The sequence below is a fragment of the Protopterus annectens genome, chromosome 4.part0, assembly GCF_019279795.1.
Source record: "Protopterus annectens isolate FY-2018-M chromosome 4.part0, PAN1.0, whole genome shotgun sequence".
Lineage (NCBI taxonomy): Eukaryota > Metazoa > Chordata > Ceratodontiformes > Protopteridae > Protopterus > Protopterus annectens.
In genome coordinates, this window is record NC_056733.1 from 1,549,316,785 (window position 1) to 1,549,332,240 (window position 15,456).

Genomic DNA, 15,456 nt, shown 5'->3' on the forward strand with positions numbered 1-15,456 from the left:
CATGTATCTATTCAGTCATATCCAACACCTGAAATGTCCACAGAGGTTCCTCACTAAAAGAAAACAGGGCATAAGTAATATGTCCTAAACAGACTGCCTCAAGGCCCTAGCCCTGTATTCTGTCTCCTACAGGCTTTTGAGGGGAGAACTATGCCTGGCATACAAGGCATTGTCAGACCCCACTCTGATGGACCTCCTGCATTTCCTCAAAACAAACAGTACCAGAATTACCTATTCTAAAGACTTAAACCTTGCCTGTGAAATAAATAGGACCTGCTAGAGAGATAGGTATGTATCACAGAGACTACCCCATCTATGGAACAGGCTCCACATCCATGTAAAACAGAGTTCCTCCCTAATCCAATTCAAGTGCAACTTGAACAATTAGATAGGAAACCAGAAATTCATCCCTGGTTTGGCACCTATGTCTCTGATGCAAGCAGGTAATCTGTAAATGGTTCATCTCCCACGCTCATGCTTACACTTTTCAAGGGTATCAGAACTCATCAGAGATTTGGGATGCATGGCTAGGCTTAAAAAGGCCCTCATGGTTGCTAGCCTAGTAAATACCTATGAACCTATGAAGTTATAAACCTATGAAAGTTGATCCATGGATCATGTATTCAGGGACAAAACAGATCACTTACAACTGAATGGAATTGTATATGCACAATTTACAAAATTAATAGCAGTTACTGAGACATGTAATTCAGCCCATGGAAATATAATGTAGTCCAGATACAGATTTACTGTATTGTAGTTTCTGAGGTCCCCACACCTTTCTGTGTTAAAAGGAAGGCTTTCAGCTTATCAGCGGGAGTGGTAACACCAGGTAGCCTATCTACCACAGGAGAAGTGGTTTCTAGCCCCCTTTCAACTTTCTGCTTTAAAAGCCTGTGTTTTCACAGATTTGCATGTCGCGCAGTGCCACTAAGCTAGGGTAAACTATTACTGGTGCCAGAAAGTCTGCTCTTCAAATTTTCCCTTAGATCTTGCTAGTTTACTTCTCTCTTGTATTTAACTAGCTTATTCGCCTAGCACTTCATCTGGCTTCTTGTAGCAATTATTGTAGCACACATAAGTGCTAACAGAACTAAACATCCTATAAGGTAACAGCTCCAGTACTTATTAATAATGACCACCACTCCTGGCATGTCTAAAGGTCAGTTCCCTATGCTTTCTCCTATTAAGCTGGTGAACTTGGGCATTCTGAGGCAGTGTACCAACTGCCTCATGTACACATATAACCCTCTCCTCTTACTTCCCAACACTCAGATGTGTGAGAGATGCACTTATATATCCAAACTGGAAGACATGCACTCTCCAGCCAAGACCGGAATAGCTGGTCAAGAGGAGAAGGTCAAAACCTGCACCACACCACATGGAAAACATAGCCCTCCAGAACACCCACCATCACAGATCTCACATAAAAACACAAACCACGCACCCACCTTTGTGGAGGCTCTCAATAGAAATCTACCCAAACTGCAGAGACATCCAAATCAGAAATTCACTCAACCACCACAAGACAACACAAATCACAAGACACATAGCTCACCTACACAGTGTGCCCTTCAACTTAAGCCCATAAGGCAAAATAGCTTACCCAATACACTAATCATAGATGACTTGATAGTGAAGCACACTGTTGTCCCACTCACAAGCTTGAATAAGGAGAAGGTAACAGCCAGATGTCTGTCAGGTGCCAGGATCCGACACATAACACATGCACTCAGGTTACTCCACAACAAGTACATCTATGACTCTGTCATTGTCCATGTGGGTGTGATTGACCCGAAATGCACCTCCCTGGACTACATGAAAAGAGACATGGAGGAGCTCTTGGATTATGTGGCCCAGGCAGGTATGAACCTAGCCCTGAGCAACATCCTACCATCACCCAGAATGATACCAAAGTACAAGCAGAAAATGATTGACTTCAACAACTGGCTACGTTTCTGGTGTCATTCTAAGGGGATCCAGTATCTGTTTGCTTGGGATGACATGATTGACAGACCTTAATGCTTTTCCAGTTTCCGGATAGTGGCTAAGGCTCTTGCCACCCCTAATAGTACCTTTTTTAGACGGTGTTCCAAAGACCAAATTACCACCGTAAAAGCTATAAATTAATTCAATCTGAGGGTCATGCTGTTCAGTGCTAGAAGTCTAAATCTCAAGATGCACTCACTCAAAGCAGTCCTCAAAATGGAGATCATCAACATTTCTGCTGTAACAGAGACCTAATTTAAAGCAGCAGAAAGCACCACTGTGCTACCAGGCTATAACTCATTCCACAATTTTCGGCCCCAGAACATGGACCGCAGCTCCAAAGGTGGTGGCGTCTCCATATTCATAAAGGATATGCACACCTCCAGACTAGTAGCCATCATAATGCATTGGAGATACTTCACGACTACTAATAGTGGGTAAGACGGTGATTCAGGGTGTAGCCTGCTATAGGTCCCCCACCATGTCCCAAGACTCTCACCTCACATTCCTAAGCACTCTAGAAACTATTAGGGTCCAACCCAGCACTCTCATACTGGGTGACTTCAACTACCCCTCCATCAACTGGGAAAACTACTCATGCACCAAAACACTTGTCCAACGTTTCTGAAATTCATTAATTCCAATGAGCTGGACCAGCTCATTCTTACCCCCACTAGAGGAAGCAACAACCTTGACCTGGTTATTACTAACATGGGCAACTGCTGCTTAACACCAATAGTTAATTCCTCCTTGATTCAATCAGACCACAAACTAATTACCATGGAAATCCAGATTTCACCCACATCACCAGTAAAGGTAACCACCATGAAAAACTTCTCCAAAGCTGACTTTGGGCTCCTAAAAACAGAGGTGGCTAACTGCATGGTACCCATGCAAATGAAAAATAGGTGCATGACCACTGAATCATACACATATGCACTGTACAGACACGTACATAAATACATGGAACTAGCCATACCCAACAGCACCAAGACGCTCTCCTCCAAAAAGGAAGCCAATCTGGTGGTCCCCTGCCATTAACAAACTCTACAACAGAAGGAAGAAACTGTTGCAAAAAAAGGTGAAGTTCCAAGACTGAAAAAACTCCCTTATTAGCTTCAACAAAAAGTTGAGATCCCTCATCAAAACCTCTAAAGCTAGCTATGAAGGCAGAATTGCAGCAAACACTAAAAACAACCACAAAGCCTTCTACAGTTATATCAAGAATCTCCACAGCAATACCCAGATTTGCTCTGAGTTACTGCACAATAGTACATCCTGTACTGAGCCAACAGATATTGCCAACATTCTGGACAACAGATTCAGTTTCAAATTTACCCCTTTCTCCCCCCAAAGGACCAATCACAATACCGGAAGAATGCGAGGCACCCAGTATTACTGCAGCACAGGTGAAAGTTGCATTGTCCAAGGCCAAGAATACAGCTTCCATGGGACCCGACAATATCCCTGGCTGTGTTCTACATGAACTGCAAAGTGAACTGGCACCACACCTGTGTACCCTGTTCAATGACAGCCTCACCTCAGGCTTTGTCCCTACAGAATGGTGCACTGCTACAGTCATTCCTCTCCATAAAGGGGGAGTGATTACAGACCCTGGGAATTATCACCCAATTAGAATGATGAGCCTGATATGTAAGGCTATGGAGCGCATCATCATGGACCTAATTAACAAGGATATAGGGAATCTCCAAACTCTATATCCCACACAATTTGGTTTTGTGAAGGGTAGATCATGGCTGCTCAACCTGGTTGACCTCTTTGAGTCAGTCACCAGAGCTATGGATGAGGACACGGCAGTTCAGACAGCCTACCTCGATCTGGCCAAGGCCTTTGATACCATTCCACACTCAGGAATTATTGATAGACTCACCAAACTAGGCATCGACCCCCTATATCACTAGGTGGGTTGCAAATTAGCTCACAGATAGAACCCACAGTGTGAAAGTAGCAGACTTCAAGTCAGACTGCTGACCAGTTACGTGTGGAGTCCCACAGGGATTGGTCCTGAGTCCTCTTCTGTTTGGCATCTACTTCTCAGAAATCTAGACCAACACAGAGGGACTCTGGCTGACCAAGTTCACTGACGATTGCAAACTGGGAGCCATTATTAACTCCCCAAGTGATGTAGACATCCTACAGAGGGTCTATATTAGAACAGTGAAGTTTCAAAACTTCAAATGTTCTAATATCGAGCCCTATTCAGCAAAAGCTGAAAATATCGAAGCAACAGAAAACCAAATTTTTTTCTAAGGAAAGAATGTGGTTGTCCGTTTCTGTTGTTTCGGTATTTTCAGTGCTCTGGTGGAAAGTTATGAGTCGGGTTCAGGTAAGTTTGCTATTGAGTGCAGGTTAGGGTAGTTAGGGTTAGGGTGCGAGTTAGGTATGTGTTCGATTATGTGGACGTGAGGGTTAGGGTGGGTTAGGTGAGTTGGGGTTAGGGCGCAGGTTAGGTATGTGTGGATGTGAGGGTTAGGGTGGATTAGGTGAGTTAGGGTTAGGGCACAGGTCAGGTAAGTATGTGATTGTGTGGACATGAGGGTTAGGGTGGGGTAGGTGAGTTAGAGTGAGGAAGCGGGAGAGGTGAGTGTGCGATAGTGACGGACCTTAGGGATAGGGTTTGGGTTAAGCTAAGTGGATAGTTAGTGGTGTATTTATAGTTTAGTGTAGGATTAGGTGTACAATTTTAGGTGTATGTGTGTGGATTGCTGTTTGTTTGGTGTGCTTGTGTTGAGTGTATGTGTTTTGGAACAGCAAATGTTTTTCCCTAGGAAAAAAAAAAATTGCTTTTCTGTATGTTCGATATTTTCAGCTTTCGCTGAATCGGGTTCGATATTAGAACATTCAAAGTTTTGAAACTTCAATGTTCTAATATAGACCCCCTACAGAAAGGCCTCACTGAGACCAACAACTGGTGTCTAAACCATGGCCTTAAGCTTAAAGCCAAAAAATGCGTCATCATTCCCTTTGGGAAAAACTCAGTTCCCACTAATTACCCCATTGATGGTAGCCCACTGAACACTGAAGGCATTATAAGAGATCTGGGGAAACAGGTTGACAGCAACCTCTCCTTTGACAACCACATTGTCAGTGTGGTCAGAAAGTCCTAATATGTGGCACATCTCATTGCCAAGGGTTTTGCATCCAGGAAGAAAGAGGTCATTATCTTTCTCTACTCTCCCTCAATAGATTAATCATCAAGTGTAATACCCATTTGGCATGTACCTCACTAAGCACCTGCAACAGCTGGAAAGGCCACAAGAGTACCTCACAAAGAGGATCCTAGCCCTTAAATACATGCCCTACATGGACAGACTCAAAAAACTCCAGCTTTTCTCTGTCTCATATCGTCTTAGTAAGAGGCAATCTGCTTGACTTACAAAGCCATGTTTGACCCAGCCCTGTTAGAAATGTTACACCTAAAGAAATCCCAGTCCCTCCACACCACATGCTCCAGGGACCGCAACCTCATTACCACAATCAACAGAACATGCTGGAGGGACAGGTTCATAACCCAGAGACTGCCCATGCTTTGGAATAGACTTTCCATACATGTCAAGCAGAGCACCTCACTGGCCCTTTTCAAGAAAAATCGTGATGAGTGGATGTGAAATAGAAAGTTCACCCCTAGGATCACTCCAGTGAGTCTACTTGATAGAGGCACCAGGAACTAATGGCAGCATGATACCAGGGCACTTATATGGGCTAGGCTTGTAAAGGCTCCAGGGTCATTGCCCTAGTACACACCTATGAACTTATGAACCTATGGAACTGATATGTGGCTGAGACAGGCATGGAAATAAGTTACATAAGGAAGCTGGTGCTGGAATTCAGAAGTCCAGGAAGACATCAAAAGAAAGGAGTGCAGGAAAAAGTGAGTGATAGAAAACACTTACCAGGCTAGGAATACTGGTTGGCTAACTAAGAAGCTAATAAATGATTTACAATAGCAAAAAACAGGGCATTGGAGGCACTGCACAACTTTTTGAAAGTGACACAGCAGGTTGTTGGCAAAGACCAAAAGATAAAGAGGATAGTTAGACAGAACGATAAAGAAGATAGTCAGGCACCCTTCATAAGGGATGCCTGTAACTACCTGTTCACCAGTCCACAGGACATCAAAGACAGATGGAAGGAGTAATTGCAGCAGCTTCTGAATGAAGAAAACACCGCAGAACTTGTACTATCCCAGAAACAGCCTACGATGAGAGAAGAGGAGGAACCCACCCTAGAAGAAGTAAGGATGCTCCTAAGGATAATGAAGTCTGGTAAAGCAGCACAATCAGATGAGGTCACAGCAGATATGATAAAGATGTTGGGTGATATAGGGGAGAAATGGCTCCTTAGCGTACTGTTAGCAGTGTGGAGAGAAAGGCATATCCCAGATGACTGGAGAATAAGCATACCAGTATCAGTGTACAAGAAAAAAAGGGAACATTCACAACTGTGGGCAGTACAGAGGCATCAAACTCCTGTCAAAGGGAACATTCACAACTGTGGGCAGTACAGAGGCATCAAACTCCTGTCACATTGCTTGAAAGTTCTGGAGAGTGTGATTGATAAATGGATGCACAGTGTAGTAGAATGTAAGGGAGATGAGCAGTTCAGATTTAGATTAGAATGCAGCACAACTGACTTGATGTTTGCAGTGAGACTGCTAAGAACAAGTTACAGATGAGGAAAGAGTTCAACTGGGCATTCCTAGACGTGGAGAAAGCATATGACAAGGTCCCAAGAAAGTTGATTTGTGCAGTACTGTAGTGGTTCAAAGGCCCAGAAACATTGGTAGAATTAGTGCAGGCTATGTACAAGGACCCAATGGGAGTGGGTGTGCACAAGGGCTTAGCTTTGAGCCCACTGCTGTTCATACTGGCGATGGACTACATTAGCAAACAGGTCATAGGGCACAGATCAACAAAACTGGTATAGAAACCTAGGCAGTAAAAGCAGAGCAGATGAGGAAGCTAGAGGTGATGGAAATTAAGTGCCTGAGATGAGTGGTAGGATGCACACTGTAGGGTATACAAAGAAATGAGGCATAAGAGCAGAAGTCACAGTAGCTGCAGTTGCAATTTCAATGAGAACAGATTATGGTGGTTTAGACATATGCAGAAAAGCAGGAGACAATCTGGAAAAGAAGATTTGGGACAGACAGTAAAAAGTAAGAGGAAACAAGGATGCCCATCAAAAAGGTGGATGGATTGTGTGAAAGAAGATCTGTGACAGTCAGGCATGAGTGTTGAAGAAGGCAGGAGTGTGGCACTAAATTGAGAGAGTTGGTGACAGTTAACAATATACCCTGACCCCATGTCGAAAAATGGGAAAAAGGGGGCTGCTGATGATGATGATAACAATGAGGATGGTGATGATGATGATCACAAGTGTTACTGTTAAAACTGTTTCTCTTTACACTCTTTTATATTATTTCAGTGAACTGTAAATGTTCTATACCACCAATGACACAGCGGTTTTAGCCTTCAAGGATGGCCAATAGTCAGGTCTGGGGGAGTGTTGGGTACATGTGGATGTAACTGGCAATTACATAAAAAGGACTGTTTTTTGTTTGAAAGTGCTTATAACAATTGACTGGTGTGCCATTCCTTGTTTGGTACAATATATCATTTGTCTGTTGTTTTGAGGGTGTTGCGACAACCAAAAAAATGTCTTTACAGAGATTTGCTTTGCTATTGTTAGTTCTTATTTTGGATCAAACCTTGTTTTGTGTGTGACTGTGACATGTTACAACCACATAACCTTTATTATATTTGAATTACTGAAGTTTTTTTTTTTAATTTCTCCAGTGGGTAATATTGAAAAACAAATAATATGTGTTATATCTAAGCAGGACTTTTATTTATGTGATATTTATATGTAGTATTCTTCTTTTGAGTTTTATGGCACATAGGACTATGGCACCAATCTCTTCATCCCCCCTTCGGTGACTCAGAGAACAATATGATTGTACAAGCATTTTATCAACATGGTGCTTTTCTAATTGAGAGAGAACATGGGGATATATCTGGAAGAATGCAAATCTGGAACCAGATAGTGAATGACATCAATGCTGTTGAGGGGTGCAGCAGGGCATAAGATCAGTTCTGTCATAGTGCCACTGATATGATTTCATCAGCCAAGAGGACAGCAGCTGTAGTAGCACATGGACAGCTTGCTACCGGGGGGCTCCGACAGAGCCATCAATGACACCAAAAAAAGAGTTCTTGCCAACTGTCAGGGATCCAGAGAGCTCAGTGGAAAATGCACATGTGATTGATGTTGGTGCTGCTGTTTCACGGAAGACAAGCATGTCCCAGGAGGAGCTTCCAAGTAAGCTTACATATGTAAATGTTTAAAGATATTGAAATCAAAAGTTGGTTTAATGCATTTAAGGGGGGTATTTATTGATTAATGCAGTTAAAAACACATTCTGGTTTATTACACATGGGCTTGGGGAGGACATATTATCCATGTTTCAGTTAAATATACTGTTAATGGACATATAAAGGCAAAAGTTTTCCTCCTGTGTTATTGTTATTGTGATGATGGTGTCCTTACATTTTGCTAAACTTCTTCCAGGACCATCCTCCCTAGCAAGTAAGGAGTCATCTGCACATGGTAAGCCAAACATTTTTATTTCAGTACTGATGAACATCTGACAGAAATATGCAATTATTCATATGTATGAGGTGAGTGTCAAGACTGCGTGTGTATAGCTGTAGCATCTGACAGTGGCACCAGTTTTAGTTTGTTACCATATGATAAATTGTAGTAGTGTAGCTATTAATTTATTTCCTCTGTCTGTTGCTTATTATCACAGGTGATCCTGACAGTAGAAGTGTAGGACTCTTATCACCTGATGTCAGAGTATCAGCATACCCTGATAATGATGTTGACCAAACACAGACGAGTCTGGGGGTGCAGAGGTTGAATCTGACTCTGAGGTTGACATTCAGCCATACCCTGTAATTCCATCAAACATAGCCAATAGACCTACATAAACCCTTACCAGTCAGCCTTCTGATATTGGACAGGTGGAAGGGGAGACACTTGATCAGGGTAGTGTGGTTACTGTGGCTTCAGTTCCTATTGACTCTGACTGTAGCCAAAGTGTGGGTGAGGTGCCACACAGGAGGATTGTCACGGGTGCTCAGTGGAGGCCTGTTGTCCATCCCTCAAATGATGCTGGTGTGTCTTTCTTTGCCACTTAGCATATGTTTATGGCCATCATGGAGACTCAGACACATTCCAATAGGGCCTCCAAGGAAATGTTTAGGGTTGTAGATGTGGCACAGGCTGACATGTGTGACTGCCTCTACTGTGTTGCTGAGTCAATGGATTGGATGAATGACACATTGGAATGGGTGGTGTCTGTAATGGAAGGTCTGCTGGGAGGGGTTGGCATGCATGTGGACTAATGTTAGCCAACATGACCATGCCTGATCAGGGTCCTGTAGCGGCACTATTTCCACTGCTCTGTCAATAGTTGAGGTGTCCACACCCAGATGTGGCAGACAATGGGGTTGTGATTCAGGAAGTGCTTGTGAGGAGATATCATCTAGCAGATATTAGTCACATTCAGGTAGAAGCACTGCATCTGACTGTGGGTATGAGTGTGCCAGTGCAACTCCTAGCAGAGCCAGTTCTCGGGGTTGGGGAGAATGACAATAAACTGTCACGTCTACCATGCATGGCTCACATCTGTCCAACATACCAGGTTGTAGAGCTAGCACAGAGCTTAGTTGTGATATTGCAGACACTCACACACCAATTTCACCTGGAATGCCCATACAGACAAACACACATAGTAATTACATGGATCAGTCATGAGGCTTACAGCTCATTCTATCTCAGTGGCCATTTGATCACTTTATCCAAATGTTTGCCTGTTTCTGTTTCTTACTCACATGTACTCACCACCTTTTGTGTCAGCCTAGGCCTCATGACCTCCCCCCAACCACCACCACAACACCTCATGCTAATGATGATAACTGTGCCATATCCTGTCTTCTCTAGCTTTTGGTTTCAGAGATACATACGTCTTTAGCCTGATGCTCAGGATGCATAGCTGGCTTAGTGCTTAGTATATCTGTGTTTGTGATGTTGCTTTGCAAAATGTACTGCTTTCTTACAGGTTTTTGTAATGTGTGCATCTCTTCCAACCTCATAGACCAACAATTCTTGGCCAAGCCATAAATACAAGTCTGACAAATGCCCAACAATGGGGAGAGTTTTTAAATATTGTAGTCTTAGAAACTTAAGAGAATTTATAGAATAACAGGTTTTGCATTACTATTTGTATGTATTATTTTCTGAGGGGTATGAAGTTTTAAACTGAAATGCATGTCATTATTTTCTAACTTTACTCTTCAAAGTATGAGGGCAAACTTTGGACATTCAATGAAAATTTCTGCATTTTATATATATATGAATTTATGAGTCTTTGATACATGAGGCCTATTAACTAATAGTGGATACATGTTTACATAAGTCACTTCTGTTACATCATGATGTAATTGTTGTAAAAATCACCCACCTTATACTTACTTACATTATCAAGTAATAGAAAGCAAGGATATGCTATTCATTTGTATTGTTAGACATTCAGCTAGATCCAATAAAGCCTACATAGTTGATTTCCACCATGTGTGCATTGCAGTGTGATGCACACACTGTAGTACACCATTTTGGATTTAAGCAGTGCACAGTGCTGTACAAACAAAGTAAACACTGTTGCATGCCAATTACAGGATAAGCTGCTGCACTGTATTGCAAATCAACCAATCCAACACAGAGGAACTATTTAACAAGCTATTGGAAAACAGCCACAAAAACTAGGCTATATGGAAAGAATGTTAGGGGCTGCTGTTGCTTTAATTTTTTAAATTACTAGTCTCCCACCAGGACACAAGTGCTCTTCAGCAATTGAATTCTTCTTGCTTCAAGCAACTCTGCAGTCTGCGGCTACCACCCCACCCATACAGTCTAAGAAGGAATCAGTACTGCAAAACTAAACAAGGATATGCATTTTGAGCTTCAAGAGCAGGAGCACACTCAAGCAACTCTGCAGTCTGTGGCTACCACCCCACCCATACAGTATAAGAAGGAATCAGTACTGCAAAACTAAACAAGGATATACATTTTGAGTTTCAAGAGCAGGAGCGCACTCAAGCAACTCTGCAGTCTGCGGCTACCACCCCACCCATACAGTTTAAGAAGGAATCAGCACTTCAAAACTAAACAAGGATTTACATTTTGAGCCTCGAGAGCAGGGGCACACTCAAGCAACTCTGCAGTCTGTGACTACCACTCCACCCATACAGTATAAGAAGGAATCAGTACTGCAAAACTAAACAAGGATATATGTTTTGAGCCTCAAGAGCAGGAGCACACTCAAGCAACTCTGCAGTCTGCAGCTACCTCCCTACCTATACAGTCTAAGAAGGAATCAGTTACTGCAAAACTAAACAAGGATATACATTTTGAGCCTCAAGAGCAGGGTCAATCCACTCAGGCATTCTACTTGTATGTGTTATGAGAGTGAAACTATAACATTAGCAGTGTTTCTTAGTAGTTCTCAGTGTGCTAATAAAACTGACTGTTGTAGCCTTGTGCCCAACCCCCCCCCCCCAGCTAGTGCAGTAATCCTAACGGTCCAATAGACAGTATACATTTAATTCAGATCTCCGTGATTAAATTAACCATCACGCAGCCCTCTCAGTGCTTACTGCCTTAGTTTTTATCACTTGTGCCCCACCTGTTTATTTGCATCTCTACGCATTCCCCTTCATTCCTAATGTATCTTCCTACTCTAATCTGTGCACAAACTGGCTACTAATAAGCATGTCAATGTGAAGACACACTCCCAACCTTAATAAACTTTGCTGTCTCTTCTCTCTTTCACTTTACAGGTAGAGTTTGAATTATTACTCATCCCCTCTGAGGCCTTCACTGATAGATTTCAACTGATTGCCTCTCTGATTTCACTGGTTTCTTTGCACTCCACCTGGTTTACGCCCCTTGTGTTATCCCCCTCCCCCAATAATAAGTCTATATTAGAATCCTGCTGAGCATGGAGCCATCTTTAAATTACTAGTCTCCCACCAGGACACAAGTGCTCTTCAGCAATTGAATTCCGCTTGCATTGGCTACATGACAACTTACTTAATATCTAGATGGAAACACAAAGGTTGTGAGGCACGAAAAAATAAATTGCTTTTTAAATACATTACTGGAATGCCAGTCAAAATCAAGTATAACAAAAAAACAAGCAGCACTCAGCTCAAACCACTTCTCCTTGTACTGCAGGTCTAATTATAATTTATATTCAGCTTTATAAAACTACCAAGTAACATGCTGAAAGTAGCAATCTCTGTGATACCCCCACTTGTAAAAATGTTTCTTATGAAACAAAGACCTGCTGCCTGACAACAACTGTCTACTTGTTTCATGGAGAACACATGATCAAAGTAAAAAATGAACAGTGAACAAGAAACAAGCTCAAGATAAATTGCTTAAAGGATTACTGCACAGGATATGGATCACACATGATAGATTGGCATTCTGTTTTACGGGTAAAGCCTACAAAGATATCTGCAAGTCTCCAACAAATGTAATGAGCTTTTGAAAATGCTGTAATCCTGTCCTTTATTAAAAATACTGTCATATGCATTTCAATACCTAAGGCTTATTTGTTATCTAGTTATGTAAATATTCTCTGCATGGCAACAATGAAAAGGCTTTCAATGTTGGTAATTCTTTAACAGTATGCTTATTAAAGCTTACTTGCATCTTACAATCTCCAACAAGCTTACCTGATGGCCATTAAAGCATTGCTACTTTAATACAGAGCAACAGGGCACTGCAACAGCATGCATTTTCTGAATAATAAGAAGCATAAATCAACAGTATAAAACTATGACAGAAAAAATGAACATTCTGCAAAATCAAGGACAGATGAAAAGCCACGGTCATACTTGTGTTCTATCTTGGCTGGGGGAATACTCTGCACACTTACACTGCATAACTGCTCCTTGCCTTGCTTGGACACATCCAGAGTCACTACAATGGGGAGTGGGGTGCAACAAGTAGGTCACAGTTTAAAATGTCTCTGGCTGATGCTGATGGCTCTGACACTCATACCTCTCAACCTCAGAGCAAAAAATCTGGACAAAGCCATACATAGAAGAGGGACACAGGCCCAAAAATAAAGACTATTTTTAAATATTACTCTTATAAACTTAGAAAGATCATACAATAGTAGTAGGTCTTGCATTAGTATGAATTTTTGAAGGGTATGAAATCTGAAACTCAAATGTCTGCCATTATTTTCTAACTTCAATCTTTAATGATTTGCTACTAATTTGCCAGAAAACCACAATTTTATGAAAAACAGACCAAATATATTATGCAAAAATATAAAATTGCCACACAGTACAGCTGGGAACCTCTCAAAGAAGGGACACCTTTTTAAAATTAGTACTGTTAACTTGAGCAGCTGACAAAATAAGACATCTACATGCATTTCTGAAATAAAAGCAATCTATAACTCTGATCATTACAGTTATTTATAATTGTAAACCCTCTGTCTTTTCTTCCAAAATTACCATTTTGCAGAGGGATTATTAAGGGGAGATCAACATTTTGAGCCAAAATTTGAGACAGTTGAGTGGTTTGGATATTCCTAATTCTATAAAGCGATTTATTTGCACGTACCGCTCAACTTCAATGCAGGAAATCTGGATATGGACAAATATATTGGGGGAATATACAAACAGTACTAAAAAGACAGTTGATAGAATAACAAGTCATGCTTTAGCATGCATTTTTCTGAAGGTTATGACATCTGAAACTCAATGTCTGTCATTATTTAGTGACTTCATTCCTAAATGATTTGGCAGAAAACCATAAATTTTATGAGGAACAAACTAAAAATAAGAAAATCTATTAATTCTGCAAAAGTCTGGACAGTTGAGAGGTGTAGTTTAGCCGGGGCTGTCTGAGTTTGCTGCCCTTCCCCCCTCCCAAAATCATGGTCGAATGGAGCGTCCTCCATGCAGCAATTCCAATGTCCAATTCCTTGGTTATTTCGCCCCATTTGCCATAAACACTGTAATGTGCATACTGCTTTACTTCTGTGATGATATGGTTTTCGTTTGAAAGTTTTATTTTATATTTTACAGCATAAACCCTAATAGATAATTGCTAAACAAAGCAATGCAGTCTCACAATGAAAATATACCTAGCATTAAAACTTCTCTGCCCTTGAAACTTACATACATTGAAACAGCATTGAAACCCACATTCAAAGAAAATACATTTTGCCAGTGGCAGACTAAAGATTAATTTTGGGTTGTTTTCAAATCATAGGCCCCTTGAACACGAAACATACACATGCTCTTTGATACACCTAACCATAACGCAAAACAGCAGAAGCACAAGCAAATATTCAAAAAAACACCTAAAACAAGAAGCAGTCAAGTAATAGGATGAAAAAGATAATCCATTTAATACATCCGTCCTGGTACCTCGGCAATTCGCCTTCAGTGGAACAAATAACCATACAAACACATTCTCTTTTTATATGCTCATCAATTTATGGTATATCGGACAGACCACCAGGAAGGTTAAGGTTTGCATTTTAGAGCATTTGGGAGATATTAGGAGGGGAAACATGGAAAGTCCTGTGGCCTCTCACTTTATCAATACACATAATGGTAATATTGAGGGTTTTTCATTTAGTGTATTGGCCAGATCACATTTCTTTGCAGGGAGCTTTAAGACTGAACTAAGTAGGTTACAATATAGAATGATTTTAGGGTATCATACATTGTACCCCAGATGAATGAATTTAGATAGTGGCATTATAGTGTAAAAATTACAGTAGTGGTGAACTATTTAGGTTGTACTAGTGAAATGAATATATATATATATATATATATATATATATATATATATATATATATATATATATCTTCAAATGCTTTATATGTTTATATATTTATTTATTGTATATAGTTTGATACTTAGTGAATATTTAATGAATGTTATATAATATGGTAAAGAATTTATGAAATTTGAATGAACTAATATGCTTTTGAATATATTTTAAATACATTTTTGCATTATTTTCCACAGAGTTCAGCATTAAGTATTTTATAAAAGTATGTAAAGAGTATGTATTGCTTTCTGTAAAGTGGTTTGTTGATTGTATTTAAAGTGTAAGCATCACAAGGGTTAATGATATAATGAAATAGTAATTTAATGGATTAATTGATGAGCATATAAAAAGAGGATGTGTTTGTATGGTTATTTGTTCCACTGAAGGCGAATTGCCGAGGTACCAGGACGGATGTATTAAATGGATTATCTTTTTCATCCTATTACTTGACTGCTTCTTGTTTTTGGTGTCTTTGATACACCTTCCTGACTGTATTAAATTATATTCCTTGTACA